The sequence below is a fragment of the Salmo trutta genome, chromosome 19, assembly GCF_901001165.1.
Source record: "Salmo trutta chromosome 19, fSalTru1.1, whole genome shotgun sequence".
Taxonomy (NCBI): domain Eukaryota; kingdom Metazoa; phylum Chordata; class Actinopteri; order Salmoniformes; family Salmonidae; genus Salmo; species Salmo trutta.
Window position 1 is genome coordinate 25,088,854 of NC_042975.1, and position 20,145 is coordinate 25,108,998.

At 41.9% G+C, this 20,145-nt stretch overlaps 1 pseudogene; it reads left to right on the forward strand.

Moving 5' to 3' along the window:
• Positions 1 to 1,699: 1,699 nt before the first annotated feature.
• The window catches only part of LOC115155086 (probable ATP-dependent RNA helicase DDX10), a 47,253-nt pseudogene continuing 28,807 nt past the window's right edge, over positions 1,700 to 20,145 (forward strand).

Consider the following 20,145-nt stretch of genomic DNA (forward strand, 5'->3'; position numbering starts at 1 on the left):
CCATGCTGATCCTCAACACGGAGGACCCTCGGGTGCGTGTTCAGTCCCACCTTGTACTCCCTGTTCACTCATGACTGCACGGCCAGGCACGACTCCAATACCATCATTAAGTTTGCCGATGTCACAACAGTGGTAGGCCTGATCACCGACAACGATGAGACAGCCTATAGGGAGGTCAGAGACCTGGCCATGTGGTGCCAGGACAACAACCTCTCCCTCAATGTGATCAAGACAAAGGAGATGATTGTGGACTACAGGAAAATGAGGACCGAGCATGCCCCCATTCTCATTGACGGGGCTGTAGTGGAGCAGGTTGAGAGCTTCAAGTTCCTTGGTGTCCACATCACCAACAAACTAACATGGTCCAAGCACACCAAGACAGTCGTGAATAGGGCACAACAAAACCTATTCCCCTCAGGTGACTGAAAAGATTTGGCATGGGTCCTCAGATCCTCTAACGGTTCTTTAGCTGCACCATAGGGAACATCCTGACTGGTTGCATCACTGCTTGGCCTCCGACCGCAAGGCACTACAGAGGGTAGTGCGTACGGCCCTGTACATCACTGGGGCCAAGCTTCCTGCCATCCAGGACCTCTATGCCAGGCGGTGTCAGAGAAAGGCCCTAAAAATTGTCAGACTCCAGCCACCCTGGTCATAGACTGTTCTCTCTACTACTGCACGATAAGCGGTACCGGACCGCCAAGTCTAGGTCCAAGAGACTTCTAAACAGATTTTACCCCCAAGCCATAAGACTCCTGAACATTTAATCAAATGGCTAACCAGACTATATGCATTACCCACCCCGCTTTTACGCTTGTGCTACTCTGTTTATTATCTATGCATAGTCACATTAATTACCTACATGTACATATTACCTCAACTAACCGGTGCCTCCGCGCATTGACTCTGTACGGGTACCCCCACTATATAGCCTCGCTATTGTTATTTACTGCTGCTCTTTATTTTTTACATTTAATATTTTTTTAGGTATTTTTTCTTAACTGCATTGTTGGTTAAGGGCTTGTAAGTAAGCGTTTCACTGTTGTATTCGGCTCATGTGACAAATAAATGTGTTTTGATTTGATATATTTTCAAAAAGCTAAAATATTGTATTTTCAGCTGTTTGAAGCTGGTGTACAAAACCGAAAGTAAAAGATACAAAAAATGAAGCTTAAAAATGGGAAGCATAAAAATAGCACTCAGAACAGATCTACCAACAGCTTCTTAGACTTGAGAATAACCGATCAATTACTTGATCAAGTTGCCCAAAATATATATATATTACAGCTTTAGTACAATTATTTGTATCTGAAACTGCTTTCTGAATGAGCACTATGGTTGTGTTTACACAGGCAGCCCAACTATGATATTTTGCCTTATTATTGGCAAAAGAGCTGATCTGAAAAGTTCAGATGGGACATTTATACACCTCTCTTCAAGCATGATCCATATAGTGCGTTCAAGACAACTTAATTTTGGTTAACCCAAAACTAAAGTCTTGCATAATTGGTCAGCTGCTCCATTAAGTTCTGGGTCCATAGATGGACGAAGAGATGCAACACGTTTTCCGTTTAGAGTAAACGGTTTTCGTTGCAAAAAGCTTTGCAACAGACCGAACGTTTTGCAATAAATCGGACTAATGAACTACATCTCCCATATCCCTCTTGCGGTTTCATTAACGTCGTATTTATGAGTCTACATGCGTGTCTGCTTCAGCGTTCTTATGCCGTATGTCTGAATTACCAAACATTTATTTTTCAAACATTGAATTCTCCTCCCAAAAAATGTTACCATGGAGAAGGGCAGACGACCAAACCTGTCCCCCAAGAAAAAGATGGGGAAGAAAAGTCCAACCGACACCGCTGATCCTGTGAAGAACTTCGAGCGATGGAAGAAGAAATACAATAAGACAAAAACAAGTCAAACAGGAGAAAAGACAGTAAAAGAAACCTGAATGGCAGGTGGAGAAAGAAGGTATTCAACGGCTTGTCAACAAATATTACGAGGTAAACATCGTTTTTGTTTTTTTCCTACTAGGCAGGGCGAGACTAGGTAGCTAACGTTAGCTGGCGTAGATGGCTTGGACCGCGTTCTGCAGAATTAAGATAGAAATACGCTATGTAGACCAAACACCTCTCTCACATGTAGAATAAGGAATCACATCGGCTCTATTCATGGCATGTCTACCTGCAACGTTGGAGAACGTCAGGCAACTGAACATGTCCTAGGACTGTAAATTAGATATCTAGCTAGCTATCACATCTTCAGTCATCAAAGCAATCTCCTGTCCCATAAGACATTTTAGGAAATCCTAGGTTGCGTAACGATAGCTAAATTATTGCTGTTGACATTGATTTGTATCATATCATTACTTCTGGGGCAGTGTAGATACACTTGAACACGTTTGTCTTCTAGATAAATGCCAAGGATGCTGAGAGGTTGTCAGATTCCCCATCTCCAAGAATACCCTGCGAGGTAAACATAAATTGGTTCTGAAATGGCATTGACTGCATTTGCCATTAATGCAATGTGGACCAACATGCCATTGGCAAATATATTATACCATTGACAGCATCTTGTTTGGTATTGACAGTTTTGTTGTTTACCCCAGGTCTAATGGAAGCAATACAGAGACAGACAATTGGCTTTGCGTTGCATGGTAAAGATGTTCTGGGCGCTGCAAAGACTGGTTCTGGAAAAACACTGTCCTTTCTCATTCCTGTGAGTACCCAATTGTGTTCTATAGCAATGCAATATTGCAAGCTGATATGAATGCAGATGCAATGTGCATCCATTATTTCAGGCTATTGATGGCATGTCATTGCCTTTCACACATCTTGGTTTCATTTCCAGGTATTGGAATGTTTGTGTGGACAGCAATGGATGGCCTGGGGGCCCTCATCGTCTCCCCCACACGAGAGCTGGCCTATCAGACCTCCGAGGTGCTCCGTAAAGTGGGCAAGAACCACGAGTTCTCTGCCGGCCTCATCATTGGCGGAAAGGTACTGTATTTACTTTCAAGTGCCTGTATTTGTTGATCATTTCATGTTGGTTTTGACACCACTGTTGGTGGTGTTTGAAAGGAAATGTTTTTGTGCCCTGTTATTCCTTGGATTCTGCAACCGATCATTGATTCATTTAGGCAAGGTAAAAGGACCCCCCACCCCAGACGAAATTGCCGCGACTATTTTGACGTAATTTATTTTCCTAGAGAGGAAATGAGAGAGGACATGCACATTTAGGTTACTTTGGCTACTTATACATATAATATAGTGTACTTATACATACTTAGGCTACATATACATACTTAGGCTACTTATACGTATAAGGAATTTCCACATGGAGTTGATAAAAATCAACAAATAGAGCACTGACCACCGTCAGTCTAGCTAGCTAGCTACAGTGTCTTGCTAACCTTATCAAGTTTAAAGTTTTATTCGTCGGGTTATGCATGGTATACATCGTCCAACAAAATGCTTAATTGCAGGTTCCTTCTTGACAATGCAACAACAAGAAATAATGAAAGATAATACCAACATAAAGTAAATGGTAGTATAATAGAATACACATTTTAGCATAAGAATGGTACATGAAGGCACAATTTATAGTCCAATATTTACACATGTATGGGGGGGGGGGTTGGAGTGTATACATTTAGTAGTATAATAAGTCTGGTAGAAGCAGTTGTGATTGTGTAGCATAAATGTATATACTGAACAAAAATATAAATGGAACATGTAAAGTGTTGGTCCTATGTTTCATGAGCTGAAATAAAAGATCCCAGAATGTTTCCATATGCACAAAAGCTTATTTCTCTCATCCACCTGACAGGTGTGGTGTATCAATAAGCTGATTAAACAGCATGATCATTACACAGGTGCACCTACTGTTGGGGACAATAAACGCCTACTCTAAAATGTGCAGTTCTGTCACACAACACAATGACACAGATGTCAACATTTTGGGGATTGTGCAATTGGCATGCTGACTGCAGGAATGTCCACCAGAGCTGCTGTTTCAGAATTTAATGTTCATTTCTCTACCATATGCCTCCAATGTCATTTTAGAGAATTTGGCAGTACTTCCAACTGGCCTCACAACTGCAGACCGTGTGTAACCATGCCAGCTTAGGACCTCCACCTCCGACTTCTTCACCTGCGGGATCTTCTGAGACCAGCAGGCCGGACAGCTGTTGAAACTGAGCAGTATTTCTGTGTGTAATAAGCCATTTTGTGGGGAAAAACTCATTCTGATTGACTGTCTGGCTCCCCACTGAGCCACGCCCCTGCCCAGTCATGTAAAATCTGTAGATTAGGGCCTAATTATTTTTATTTCAATCAAATCCTTATATGAACTGTAAATCAGTAAAAATGTAGCATTTTTATATTTTTGTTCAGTATATGTGTGTGCATGTGTGAGTGCATGTGTGCTGAGGTGAGAAGAATCAGAGCAGGTGGTCAGTCCAGTTCAAGTGTTCAGGAGTCTGATGGGTTTCAGATACCAACTGGCTCAGAGACCATCTGCCCGACAGTTTCGGAGAAAACGGCTCGTCTGTGGGGTCCTTTGATGCTGTGTGCCTTAATCGAGCACCATTTTTAGGTCAGACCCATCCAGGTAATCTACTATCTTTGACTTCGCCATCTGTTATCTCAAGTTTTGGCATCTTCCATAAATTGCAGCCAACAATCTGCCATAGAAATAGTTAGAATAAGATGAAGCTCCGGTAATATGGATAACTATTGAAAGCAATGTTCCCTCGTTTTTTTTTCCGGCACTGAGCAAATTTCAGGTCTGCTGAGTGCAAACTTCAACGTTGTGAAAATTCTGTGCAACTTCTGGCACCTGTTTATTGTTAACACTGAGGCTGTACCCGCTTTAAGTTACTGTTATAACAGTGGCCAAGTAGGGCACTGACTATTTTGATCATAATGTATCCCTATTAGTGGTCTACCATCTCAAACAATGGAGAAAATGCAGCCTGTAACATTTAACATGGAAATAGCTGTTCTATCATTCAGCCTACAGTAGCAGCCAATGTGTGGTGTTCAATTGAGGCCTACATTCCGTGAGACTTTTGGAAAAAAATATGCAGGGCTTGACATTAACTTGTTTACCCACTTTTCCTTCAGATAAGGAGGTTACTGAAGATGTTTGATTCAAGAAACCACTTTACAAAATAAATGTAATTATTATTCCAATACCATATTACAGAGAATCAGACAAATTATGCTGCCCTCTGCCTATTGGCTACTTAGCTTATTCAAACCTCTCTCAAAATACAACACTGTCCCTTTAAGACATAAAAAAATAAACTCTTTACCTGACTTGCTTTTCAAAGATGGCTAGAAATGTACACGTTTTGTGCTTTTGTAGGAAGCAACCACTCCCATATAGCTGACTAGAAATTAGCTATAACTGGTTTAATAACTCACTAGCAAAGAATATGAACAAATATGCACACGTGGCTACATGCAGCTCTCGCTTTGATCTCAAAACAAGCACATCTCCTCGCGACCACTGGTGCGCCTAAATAAAAATTGCAGGTTGCACAGCAAAATATTTGGGTGCATATGTGAGTAAAATGGTCACACTGTAGAGCCCTGCAATGACTTTGCTCACCCCATTGGGCTTCTGAGTGGCGCAGCGGTCTAAGGCATTGCATCTCGGTGCTCGAGTTGTCACTACAGTCCCTTGGCCGGGTTAGGGGAGGGTTTGGCCGTCATTGTAAAATAAGAATTTGTTCTTAACTGACTTGCCTAGTTAAATAAAGATACAAAAAAAAAAGGAAATCCCTGAGCGGTTTCCTTCCTCTCCGGCAACGAGTTAGGAAGGACACCTTTACCTTTGTAGTGACTAGGTGAATTAATACACCTTCCTAAGTGAAATTAATAACTTCACCATGCTCAAAGGGATATTCAATGTCTGCTTTTTTAAAATGCTTACCCATCTACCAATAGGTGCCCTTCTTTGCGAGGCATTGGGAAAAACTCCCTGGTCTTTGTGGTTGAATCTGTTTGAAATTCACCGAGGGACCTTACAGATAATTGTGTGGGGTACAGAGAGCAGGTAGTCATTCAAAAATCATGCAACTTATGTGACTTGTTAAGCACATTTTTACTCCTGAACCTATTTAGGCTTGCCATAACAAAGGGGTTGAATATTTACTTACTGACTCAAGACATTTCAGCTTTACATTTTTTAATTCGTGAAACATTTTCTAAAAACATAATTCCACATTGACGTGGGGTATTGTGTTTCTGTGTAGGCCAGTGACACAATCTCAATTTAATCCATTTTATATTCAGGCTGTAACACAACAAAATGTGGAAAAAGTCAAGGGGTGTGAATCCTTTCTGAAGGCACTGTATATCATACTTTGCCGAAAACGACTTTAATCGATGTGCAACTTCGTGTAAGCTCTGGCCATTCTTTCAGCTCGAAAAAGTGCAATTCTACTGGTGTGGGTGTTTTTAAGGGATAAACTGACATAGAATGTCAAATTCCGTATGTAAAATACAGCTGGAGTTGCCAGAGTTTTATCTCTGTGGTATGGTTTTTTGCAGGACCTGAAGAATGAGTCTGAGAAGATCCACCGCACTAACATCATCATCTGCACGCCAGGACGCCTGCTCCAGCACATGGACGAGACGGCTGCCTTCCACGCTTCCGATCTGCACATGCTAGGTGCATAGTTAAACCTGAGCTTCTAGGCCAGCATACAAATAGTTTTACTGTTGTATGAGCTATAAGTTGTTTATGGACTTTTTTTACATTCTTACCGTTAATATTAAGCAACATTGCTTGAGTAGCACTGTTTGTTTTGATCTGTAATCAGATCATTGGAGATTAATATACTTGTTTGCAAAATCTATAGTCTTGTGGCATGGTCCTAATGGCTTTTTAACTTCCAGTTTTGGATGAGGCGGATCGTATCTTGGACATGGGTTTTGCCGACACTATCGATGCCATAGTGGAGAACCTCCCCAAGACCCGTCAGACACCGCTGTTCTCAGCCACACAGACCAAGTCAGTGAAATACCTGGCCCGCCTCAGCCTCAAGACCCAGTGTACGTCTGGGTGCACGAGAAGGCCAAGTTCAGGTAGGAACTCTATTATATAACACAACAACACCACTATAGTCCTGTGTCAAAGACTCTTAGCCTTGGCTTTAAGAAATCTGGCAGTTGGGGTTAACGTCACTTGGATTTCTATAATCTCAGCAAATGAAAAACAGTCAATTGAAAATACTTGTGGAAGGTGATGTTTGAATTCAGTCGGGATTTCAATGAGTCTCCGGAGCTACTTGTAGATCATGTGAATGTTATTACTCAGCGATTGCAGGGTGCTTACATTCATTGCTTATATCGGGACAAACTGACATCCAGTATTTGGTATGAATACAGGAAAGAGAAAAGTGGGCCGGTACATGCAACAAATACGAGCGTTGTCATGGATGTTCTGTGATGTCCCTAGCCCTTCTAAAGAATGACGTGTCACTGTGCAGCCAGGTGCTGATTGATAGTGTGGTTTCTTTCCCACTAACATAGCATGTTTTATTGGAATGTCAGCAACTTCAATCCAGTCTTACACTTTGATCATACAGCGCTTGCTTTATGCTCTTCTGTAGCTTTTTCGATGAGCCTTTGCTGATAAGCTGGTTTAGTGTTTATGCTGCTGTAATGGCTTTGTCCTCGATGTTGAAGCTCCTTTATTATATGGTATTAAGGAAGGACGGGCTACTGCAGCAGAGGAAGAGATGAAAGAGGACTCTGTCAGCCCTGTCAGGGCTCCTCAGGCAGTGCACGTCAGTGTTTTAAACTGCATTTTACCTGTGACCTGTTGGGCGCAAAGCTGGTATGGCTTCAAATAGCCAACTATTAGAATTTTTTTTAAAGTTTTTAAAATTATTTCAAATTGTTGCCTTTTTTAACTTAGGTCTGCTACACAATGAAATGCAACCCCTGCTTTAAATGTTAAGGCACACACCGCCTTAGTTCTTTATCCTCTGTAGCAACAAGACAAACATAAACAACCTGAAAGAGGCCAATCTAAAAACGTCATGTTTGTGTGTCCATGTAGCACGCCGGCCACACTGGAGCAGAACTACGTGTGTGAGCTGCACCAGAAGGTCAACATGCTCTTCTCATTCATCAGGAGCCACCTGCAGAAGAAAGTCATAGTCTTCTTTGCCTGCTGCAAAGAGGTAAGGCTCTGCTAGTTTGTGTAAACGCTCCTCCATTTGGCATATTATAGCTTCATGGTCTAGTTGTAGTCTGAGCTGCAAACATAAAGTCTCTCTTTCTCTCACCATCCATAGGTGCAATACCTGTTCCGGGTCTTCTGCCGGCTGCGTCCGGGCATGCCCATCCTGGCCCTGCATGGGAAGCAACAGCAGATGAAGAGGGTGGAGGTCTACAACGACTTCATCAAGAAGAAGAACGCTGTGCTCTTCGCCACAGACATTGCAGCCAGAGGCCTAGGTAATGCTAACACTTCAGCAGTCTAGTCTACAGACTGGCTTGATGTTTTTAGTCAGTAGGGACAGAGATACTGTTTTGGGGGCACAGCTCAAACGCTGCCCCTAAAAGGAAAAATATTTACTGCTCTGATACGAGGCAGCAGGTTCTTCACGGCTGGTGGTGAATAATTGTTACGTCCCCCCCACTTTGCAGACTTCCCTGCTGTGAACTGGGTGTTGCAGTTTGTCTGTCCAGAGGACGCCAACACATACATCCACAGAGTGGGACGAACCGCCAGGTAATAACCCCTCTCTAACCGGACCTGGAATAAAAGGAAAGACATTGACTGTGTGCAGACTATGCACCATCGGCTTGAAGTGCATGTTTTCGTTGTATATGGAGAATGAATGAAAATGTACATACTAGGGATTAACATGGGTAACTGGGGTTCCGGGCACACACATTACATTTTCCGAAAAATGTTTATGACAAGACATGTGAAATTACAACATTTTACCCCAATGTCGGCACTAATGCAATTCCATAAAATGCACATGTGCAGCATCAGATTAGCAAAAAAAAAAATTCTGCCACATTATTTAATCAGGTTGTTGCATGGAAGCCTTTAGCCTAAAGTATTTACTTCATACAAAGTAAAAGCACACGCACAATTGACACTTATGTACTGCACACGCAACACAAATGCAGTTCATAAACCCTACAGGAAACCCCTACAGTATCGCCGATAAAAGATGTGCCTCTTTGACCTGTCATTGACTCTTCAAAGTCACATTTGATAGGCCTATAAATTGTGCCTTCCTGTATTGTACATATGCCGAAATATTTATTCTGTTCTACTGCCATTGACTTTATGTTCATATTATTTTTTTACTATTTCTTATTGTTGCATTGTCGAGAAGGAACCTGCAAGTAAGCATTTCATTGGATGATGTACACTGCATTCGGAAAGTATTCAGACCCCTTGACTTTTTCCACATGTTACGTTACAGCCTTATTCTAAAATAGTTTTTCCCCCTCCTTACTTCAGCGCTGAGATACAAGCCTGTGAGAAGAACCTGATCCCGTGAAGGGCATTGGCAAATTTTTGGCTAATAAGAATTGAGATATCTGAGATTAATCTTGGTTTCATCAGACCACAGAATCTTGTTTCTCATGGTCAGAGTCCTTTAGGTGCCATTTGGCAAACTCCAAGCGGGCTTACATGTGCCTTTTTATTGAGGAGTGGCTTTCGTCTGGCCACTACCATAAAGGCTTGATTGGTGGAGTGCTGCAGAGATGTTTTTCCTTCTGGAAGGTTCTTCCATCTCCACAGAGGAACTCTAGAGCTCTGTCAGAGTGACCATCGGGTTGTTGGTCACCTCACTGACCAAGGCCCTTCTCCCCCGATTGTTCAGTTTGGCCGGGCGGCCAATCTTGGTGGTTCCAAACTTCTTCCATTTAAGAACAATGGAGGCCACTGTGTTCTTGGGGACCTTCAATGCTGCAGAAATGTTTTGGTACACTTCCCCAGATCTGTGCCTCGACACAATCCTGTCTTGGAGCTCTAAGGACAATTCCTTCGACCTCATGGCTTGGTTTTTGCCCCGACATGCACTGTCAACTGTGGGACCTTTATATAGACAGGTGTGTGCCTTTCCAAGTCATGTCCAATCAATTGAATTTACTACAGGTAGACTCCAATCAAGTTGTAGAAACATCTCAAGAATGATCAATAGAAACAAGATGCACTTCAGTTCAGTTTTGAGTCTCATAGCAAAGGGTCTGAATATTTTTTTTTTTCTACATTTGCAAAAATGTCTGAACACCTGTTTATGCTTTGTCATTATGGGGTATTGATGAGGAAATCAAATAATTTCATCCATTTTAGAATAAGGCTGTAACATAATAAAATGTGGGGAAGGGGTCCATATACTTTTCGAATGCACTGAATATGCTTATCCCGTACATACAACTAAAACTTGAAACGATGCACAATTCACTACATAGGCATCTCTGTCACAGACATGAAGTCCATTTACAATTCAGTGGCATAATGGAACATTTTATCTTCTCTGCTAGAGCCTAGACTATTTTCCTATCCAGTCCCAATCCCACTGAAACCCAAAATGACTCCTGTCTCGCATTCAAATTGCTAACTTTATTCTGTACTTCATCGGTTGCATAATCAAAGCAGGTCTCTTGCCTTTGCATGTCAGAATACTGCTATAACATTTCCCCTGCTTCTCTGTGCTGTCTTGTTCTTGCTGCCCATACGAGAGCTTCGGTAGAGAATGTGACATCAACAAACTGTGTGAGAGTAGATATGCATATTTTTGTTTAAATGTTGGTCCCGTTAAGAGGCCTTTTATTTAAACTATATCTCCCAGTCATCTATGAGCTGATCTGCCATCTGTATAATCATAAACTCGATTTTTCCAAATATAGGAGATATTCTGTCATTAGTTCTAGGTTATCTAACAAGCTTAGCATCTTTGGTCATTTGACTTTTGTGTTTGACCGCCATTACAAAGTTTGTATGATTCGACAATGCTGTTTTCGGGTTGCGTCCTTAGCGCTCTGTTGAGAGCCTACTGCTGAATTGAGGAACATAACACTCAGAATTTATGAACGGCCTGTTTTGCAATTCACAACATCATTGGCGATCAAAGATAGAGTAACTATCATTACTAAATATCAGTTTAATTTGTTCAAATCTTTACATAGTTGTGCAGCACCATCTTATTTGTGGAGAACCCTGGCATCGTGACCCTATCTTGGTTTTAAACGCTTTAAATTGGCACTTCTGATTTCTGTGATATTTCCTGGGAGTCTCGTGATAAATACATTTTTCCTCTATTGAAACTTGGTAGACTTTCGGGAAAATATGAATCCCTAATATGCACTCAACAAATTGTGATTTTCCAACAGTAGTTTTAAAGTGAAGTTATCACAGTGAAGTGCTGAATCTTCCAGGGACACTGCCATTTGCACAAATATACAATTATTTATTATTATTACAATTATTGTATAGAGTGCAACAGTTAAGTTCCTTCTTATAGACAATCCATTATCCTATCATCACATATCACAATAGTTGACCTACTCACTAGATGGCAGTGTTGTATGGTCCACTTCTCACACCACCGCTCCCTGTAGCCTACAGTTTGCACATTATAACCTCGAGTGTTAACACTGACTGGCTTTAAATTATGTTCCAAAGCTCCAAAATCCAGCGGTACCTACTGTACTGTAGGTGACACATGATGCTGTTCTGGTTTTGTATTGTTTTCTGCTAGTACAATGGTGAGTTGGTACCATAGCAGTTTGTCCAGCTGCAGTGCTGACTCATGGGGGAGGGGGTGTAATCGCACTCCAATAGCACCCGGGAATTGCAGCAGTATGTGTGTGAAAAAGAGTGAGTATTGGTGTAAGAGACTGTGTGTGTGTGTCTAAGACAGACGTTACTTATTCGGAGTTCTGTGCAGCTGTGTCAAAGACGCACACTTAATGACAGCAACAATGTACGCACGTCTTAAGCAGTCATGTTGTGCTTCGAGCCACTGCGCTGTTACAGTGTGTATTGCAGTTAGTTCAGCAGTCTGTTTAGTGAGCTGCTAAAACCTCTGGGCTCCCAATCTCACAATTTGAAGCTTCTGGGTTGCCATACCCCTTGATAAAACTCTTGCTTGTTGGTTGTTTTGTGTGAACTAACAGGACTGAAGGGGAATCCTTTCTAGGCTTACTGCGATCAGGCATTTGCATTTGTTTGGGGTCTTTGCAGCATGCTGCTGCTGTTGGAGTAGGTGTCAGCATGATTCAGTTCGGCTGGCACCTCACTTAAAAGACCTTCGCTTTTAAAATGACAAAAGCGGTAATAGTACTGTTTGTCCATTTTGAGGCGCTATAGTCAGTGTACTCTTCTTCAAAATATTAAGAATTAATCTAAGATGACTCAAAAAATCTGTCATTCATTTTGAGATTTTTGCACAGGAGATCTTAGTCGTCCAATTTTACATCAAACTAATATGTTTGGTATAGTATTTCTCAAGTAAAAAAATGTGCATGAAAAAAATAAAATAATAATCTCTCGTTGAATGACAAACACTTCATTGAAGAATCTTTTTACTGTTGACTAATCACCGACAAATGGGGCGTAAACTTCGGCTCCAGACTAGAGAATGGTGTACTTATGATCCGCATTTTAGGGCGTTCCTGCATCTGCAGGAACCCCTCTTTAAACTTTTATTTGTCCTAACTTAAAAATGTACCAATAGAATTATAAACCGGGGTTCCTGCATATGCAGGAATGCCCACATGCAGGTAGCCTAGTGGTTAGACCGTTGGGCCAGTAACCGAAAGGTTGCTGGATCGAATCTCTGAACTGACAAGGTAGAAATCTGTCGTTCTGCCCCTGAACAAGGCAGTTAACCCACTGTTCCCTGGTAGGCCGTCATTGTAAATAATTTGTTCTTAACTCACTTGCCTAGTTAAATAGGCGGGAGCGAAGGACACTGTGTGCTAGCTTAGCCACCTACTTCTAAGGAGGACTCTGGTACACAGGAGGCTGGGACGACAGTGTGTGCTAGCTAGATAACTATCAAGCGTGCACGGTGTCGCTAACTATCAAGCGTGCACGGTGTCGCTAACTATCAAGCGTGCACGGTGTCGCTAACTATCAAGCGTGCACGGTGTCGCTAACTATCAAGCGTGCACGGTGTCGCTAACTATCAAGCGTGCACGGTGTCGCTAACTATCAAGCGCGCACGGTGTCGCTAACTATCAAGCGCGCACGGTGTCGCTAACTATCAAGCGCGCACGGTGTCGCTAACTATCAAGCGCGCACAGTGTCGCTAACTATCAAGCGCGCACAGTGTCGCTAACTATCAAGCGCGCACAGTGTCCTTTGCCCCCACCTGTCGGGCACGATTTTCTCTGGTACACAGCAAGCATGAGGCGGGGGGCAACGTGAGCTAGCACGTGGGAGGTGGGTACGCCTTAAATGGGGGGGAAAGCCTCAAATTGCGGACTGCCGTTGCACACTTGGCCGACTTAAGCTTGCCTTGAGAACACCCTTGCCGAAGACCAAAATGTCATCATAATATATGCACAAACTGTTTGAGCTGGGAACACCCCACTAGCTGCCTGGTATTTTGGAGTAATGTGCACTGTTGCAAATAGAGTTGTAGCAGCTGCCAATGTAGCCTCAGCTCAGCCTCTACAGCTTTGTTTCAGTCTGTTTGTTTATCTCTCTTTCTCTCCTCAGAAAGTCTGACTCTGCATGTATTTCACAGCTCTTCTTGGTGAGCTGAAGAATGTAGATCTCTCCCCACCACCTTTCTGTCTTGCAACCCATCTCTCTCCCTCTGCGTCTCTGACTTGGTCACAAAACCATAACCCTCCTATAATCATAAAGTACTTCTTTATGAAAACCCTGATGAAAATAAGTCCATTATGATCATAAGAGGGTTACCATTAACTGTGCAAATGTAGCAGATTGTAGAAGTTATGTATGCATTTGTGGTTGAGCAGTAGTATCCTTTTACAGCTGAAATAAAAAATCTCTCAAATATTGTGCACACATTTCTGTACATCCTTATTAGTGAGCATTTCTTCTTTGGCAAGATAATCCATCCACCTGACAGGTGTGGCATATCAAGAAGGGGATTTAAACAGCATGATCATTACACAGGTGTACCTTGTGCTGGGGACACTAAAAGGCCACTCTAAAATGTGCAGTTTTGTCATACAACACAATGCTACGTCTCAAGTTTTGGCATGCTGACTGCAGAAATGTCCACCAGAGCTGTTGCCAGAGAATATAAGTTTTATTTCTCTACCATAAGATGCGTTGTTTTAGAGAATTCGAACCGGCCTCAACCGCAGAAGTCGAACCGGCCTCAACCGCAGACCATGTGTAACCACGCCAGCCCAGGACCTCCACATCCGGCTTCTTCACCTGCGGGATCGTCTGAGGGGGAGGGTGGGGTGCTGAGGAGTATTTCTGTATGTCCTTTTGTGGGGAAAGAATGTGTTCTGTTTGGCTGGGCCTGGCTGCCAAGTGGGTGGACCTATGTCTGCACCCCTGCCCAGTCATGTGAAATCCATATCCAATCCTGCTGAATTTATATCAATTGACTGATTTCCTTATATGAGCTGTAACTCAGTAAAATCTTTGAAATTGTTCCATGTTGTGTTTATATTTTTGTTCATCATATGTTATTAAACCCACTCCTCTGAACATTTAGGACATACAATTTAAAAAAAAAATCTACTGTTTTTCGCCTTACAGATATAAGGAGGGAGGAGAGGCTTTGCTCGTCCTGCTGCCCTCAGAGGAGGAGAGCATGCTATCCCAACTTCAGGAGAAAAAAGTCCCCATCAACAGAATCCAGTGAGTTCCCTTACAACCTCCTCACACACACTTGTATTTCACTGGGACTGGGCAGGTTGTTGGTTGTGGAGATCTACTGTATGTGAGAAATTAAAACAAACAGCTGGTGGACTGTAGTTTAGTTTTTACTGTTTTTAAACTTTATTCTGTTTCTCCACTTGGGCAGTGACGGTACAAGTGTCGTAATATATTTTCCATGGCAACTCTTTGGTCCTTTTTAAAAAGCTGCTGTTTGTGAAATATGGTGTGCGATAGCTTAGAAAATAAATGCATGCGACTGGATGACAACAATGATATTTGTTTCCAACATTTGGGTCATTTTCCTAAATAAGTTAAACCCGCTTCGTGTTTTGTTTCCTTGCCACGATACTAACGAGTGACGCGATACTGGTATTGTCCCAGCTCTAGTCTCCATCTTCCCAACTGCCCTTTCACCGCCTCCCTCCAAGCAAGAAACGGAGGCCTTATGAGAATGTTTACATGATACCATATGATTCCAAAGACTATTTTCCCTCACGGAGATGCATTGGACAGATGGGGGAGATTTCACAAAGCAGGCAGGGTCAACAAGTGAGCCAGCTGACTTTCCTAAATATTCGGATTCTGAAACATCCTCATTGTGTCTATTAGTTCAATCATGCACTTCAAATGGACATGCTATGAATGATGTGTAATATTCTGAATGACCCATATTCAACCTGTGCCCTTGTCCTGTCCCCGTTGTGTGCCTGATACCACCAGTTTCATGTTGTCACGGTACGTTTTAATATTGACTTAAGGTTCTATTTGTTGGACCTGTTTGTGAGATGGGGAGATGTAGGTGTAGCTGAGGGGCTTTGAGCAGTGCAGTAAGTAGGCCAACCGTGTGAGGGAGAGAGTGAGACTGGCTCTGCTGTCACAGAGGAGACCAGGCCTGAGCCCCTCTGGCTAAATCCTGATGGGCACAGTGTCCAGCATGATGCCCTCACAGTGCAGTGTTTTCCGTACATGGAGTAGCCCCCCGGGGAGGAGGAGGGGGGGGGGTGTTCCATCCTAAATACACAGCTAAATTATTGAATACTTTAATGACTTTACCTCCCAGATTGTTAAAAGTAGTTGTTGTATTGAGTAGAAAGACATTACTTTATAATTTAAATGACTGAAAATGTATGAATTTAGTGTGGTGGTGGTTTTGGATATCTTCTAGGCCTATATAATCAGAACTATTATATGTAAGAACCTTATTTAAAATTAAACGTGTCTTCTCTTGAGTTTATAGTTTTACAGCAAGATATGAATTGCCACAATGTTTGTTTTTCAAATGATGTATTTTATTGGCTCTGCTATGACACTTAGTTCACTGAAATGACATTATTTCCTTACCCTATCTTTTTAAAAGTTTGGCCTGTCAGCCATTCACTGTGGGTGGGACTTTGAGGGAAGGTGGTAGATTAGACTAGTTTTTCTGACTAGATTACTAATCTACTCTTTCAATTTCATTTATTGTGGTAAACTATATCTAGTCTACTCAATTTAGTTTGTTGCAAAAAATTAACAAAAAAGGTTGTGTTCTGTCAAGTAAACTTGGATTCTCTGTTGGGAAACAATATACAATTGCAGGAAAATGTTTTTAAATGCAAACATTTTCAGAGGGAGGATTCCCAGACCTCTGCCAGATTGTGCACCCCCACATTTTATATGAAGTCAGGTGCCAATGAATAGACCTAGAGGTATGGTGTTAAACATGGGCTTTGCTACACAGAATGCAGCAGTTGAGTACTCCATTGTCAATACATCATTTGTCTGCGTATAATTGCCAAAAAACAAACAAGATCTTTGGTTTACATGTTCCGATGCGATACCATTGACATAACTACGTTGTATGATTTATGAATAGCAAAGATATATAGGAGATTGACTTTATTCAGTCAGATAGACACCTTTTATAAACTAGTCAACACAAGCTCTTCGATCATCAAAGCACAGTAAATAGCCTCTGTGGCTGTGTAGGCCTATGAAACACGCAAAATTAAATAATAAATTAATGTGCCACAAAACAGTAAGTGGATTTCAACTAATCGTTACCACTCGCATTACATGGGCCGTGTAAATTAATTCACTGGAGACCACAGCGTACAGCAATAACACAGGTACCGAGAGGGACAGTCGGCCAGCAGACTGACAAACCAGCAGTTTTCCTGTCATCGCTCACTTTGTGATTGACATGCGCCTGTCCTCTAAATAGATCACTAGAAGATGCATATCAAAGACTTTTTATAACTAACTCACTCATTGATCTATCTGTGTGCATATTGTTCATTCTAGTGGGAGAAGGCTATATGGACTTTATTTGACAAGAGAATTACACATTTTAAATGAAAAGAAGCCTAGTTCATTTTAAAAAGTAGCTGGCTTACAATGAGTTATCGGCTATTTAGCCGACGGACGGTGCTTATGGGAAACAGTGAGCACATACACACACTCGCGCCACTCTCACTTCCACATCCACAAATATGTATACACACACACTCATCACTCTTTTTCATTTTAGCAGAGTTTATCACGCTCGAGGTGCAATCTAACATCATACGATATTACTCACATATGCAGTGAGTGTAAAAAAAAAACAAGACAGAGAAATATCATATTTTAGGGATTTTCAGAATATAAACAAAGAATATTCTAGAGGTCGACCGATTTTGATTTTTCAACGCCGATACAGATTATTGAAGGGCCAAAAAAGCCGATACCGATTTAATCGGCCGATTATGTTTATTTTTATATATATATGTATGTATGTATGTATGTATGTGTGTGTGTGTGTGTGTGTGTGTGTATGTATGTATGTATGTATAATCCATAGTTATAGATATAGATAACACACACACACACACACACACACACACACACACACACACACAGCTCTGAAGTGACAAAGATACTGAAGAGTCTGCTTAGGAGACAAATACTCTCAACTGTTTGAATAATAAAAATAGAGTTTAAGTTACCTGTGATGAATGCTGAAAACAAAAACTGTAATTTCTATATGCAGGAAATCCTATTTTAATAATGGGCATGGTAAGAATTGACTACCAAAGTGCGAGTCACAATTCCCATGACACCTTCTAGCAAAATCTGAAAAGCGGTTCCTTTATTTATTCCATAGGATATTTTTAGATTAACTTAAAATAAGGTCTGTGTTTGGTTTAGGCTTACACCACCTTGCCAATTGTATAACTGTGTAGATATCCATAGGATATAACTCTGATCAATATAGGCGAAGATAAAAAAAATTGTAGAGTGGATTTATGAAAATATGTTGACAAACGTTACCTAGTGAGATTTACACGGGTATCAAAACGCCGAGGCGGTTTAACCTGTTGGGGATAGGGGGCAGTATTTGCACGGCCGGATAAAAAACTACCCGATTTAATCTGGTTACTACTCCTGCCCAGTAACTAGAATATGCATATAATTGTTTGATTTGGATAGAAAACACCCTAAAGTTTCTAAAACTTTGAATGGTGTCTGTGAGTATAACAGAACTCATTTGGCAGGCCAAAACCTGAGAAGATTCCAAACAGGAAGCGCTCTCTCTGACCATTTCATGGCCTTCTTGATCATCTCTAACCAAAACAGGGGACATTAGCGCATTTTGTAAGTGGTCGATCTGAGGACAATGAGACTGGAGGCGCGTGCACGAGCCGACACCATGTTTACTTTCTCTCTCTTTGAATGAAAACAACGACTCCCGGTCGGAATATTATCGCTTTTTTACGAGAAAAATTTTAAACAACGTTTGACATGCTTCGAAGTACGGTAATGGAATATTTTGCTTTTTTTTTGTCACGAAACGCGCCGGACGCATCACCCTTCTTTACCCTTCGGATAGTGTCTTGAACGCACGAACAAAACGCCGCTATTTGGATATAACTATGGATTATTTGGAACCAAACCAACATTTGTTATTGAAGTAGAAGTCCTGGGAGTGCATTCTGACGAAGAACAGCAAAGGTAATCCAATTTTTCTTATAGTAAATCGGAGTTTGGTGAGTACCAAACTTGGTGGGTGTCAAAATAGCTAGCCATGATGGCCAGGCTATCTACTCAGAATATCGCAAAATGTGCTTTCACCGAAAAGCTATTTTAAAATCGGACATAGCGATTGCATAAAGGAGTTCTGTATCTATAATTCTTAAAATAATTGTTTTTTGTGAACGTTTATCGTGAGTAATTTAGTAAATTCACCGGAAGTGTTCGGTGGGAATGCTAGTTCTGAACGTCACATGCTAATGTAAAAAGCTGGTTTTTGATATAAATATGAACTTGATTGAACAAAACATGCATGTATTGTATAACATAATGTCCTAGGAGTGTCATCTGATGAAGATCATCAAAGGTTAGTGCTGCATTTAGCTGTGGTTTTGTTTTTTTGTGACATTATATGCTAGCTTGAAAAATGGGTGTCTGATTATTTCTTGCTGGGTACTCTGCTGACATAATCTAATGTTTTTCTTTCGCTGTAAAGCCTTTTTGAAATCGGACAGTGTGGTTAGATAAAGGAGAGTCTTGTCTTTTAAAATAGTGTAAAATAGTCATATGTTTGAAAATTGAAGTTTTTGTATTTTTGAGGAATTTTCATTCGCGCCACGCCTATCATTGGATATTGGAACAGGTGTTCCGCTAGCGGAACGTCTAGATGTAAGAGGATAACGACTTGGGGATAGCCATTGTAAGTTCAGAGTCACTTGTCCCAACAGTGCGTGAGAGAGAGGGGTGAGTGTGGTGGGGGTACCTGTACCAGACGGGGAGACAGGCCAGGGCAGACGGTGAACAGAGAGGGATGAGTGTGGTGGGGGTACCTGTACCAGACAGGGGGAGACAGGCCAGGGCAGATGGTGAACAGAGAGGGGTGAGTGTGGTGGGGGTACCTGTACCAGACAGGGGGAGACAGGCCAGGGCAGACGGTGAACTGAGAGGGGTGAGTGTGGTGGGGGTACCTGTACCAGACAGGGGGAGACAGGCCAGGGCAGACGGTGAACTGAGAGGGGTGAGTGTGGTGGGGGTACCTGTACCAGACAGGGGGAGACAGGCCAGGGCAGACGGTGAACAGATCGCCAGGTGGAATCCAAGCAGCAGTGCAGCAGGCAACAGGAGTAGGTGTCACACCCGCTTAAGAGAAGCTTTTATTTCTGGAGGCAGTTTTCTTGTAGAAAATGCCAGTGAATGATTTTTCAACAGCAGGAGGGGGCTTCTGAGGATGCTTCAAAGACTCCTGCCACTTGTTGGGCCTAAAGGCCTCGACACCCTTTACTT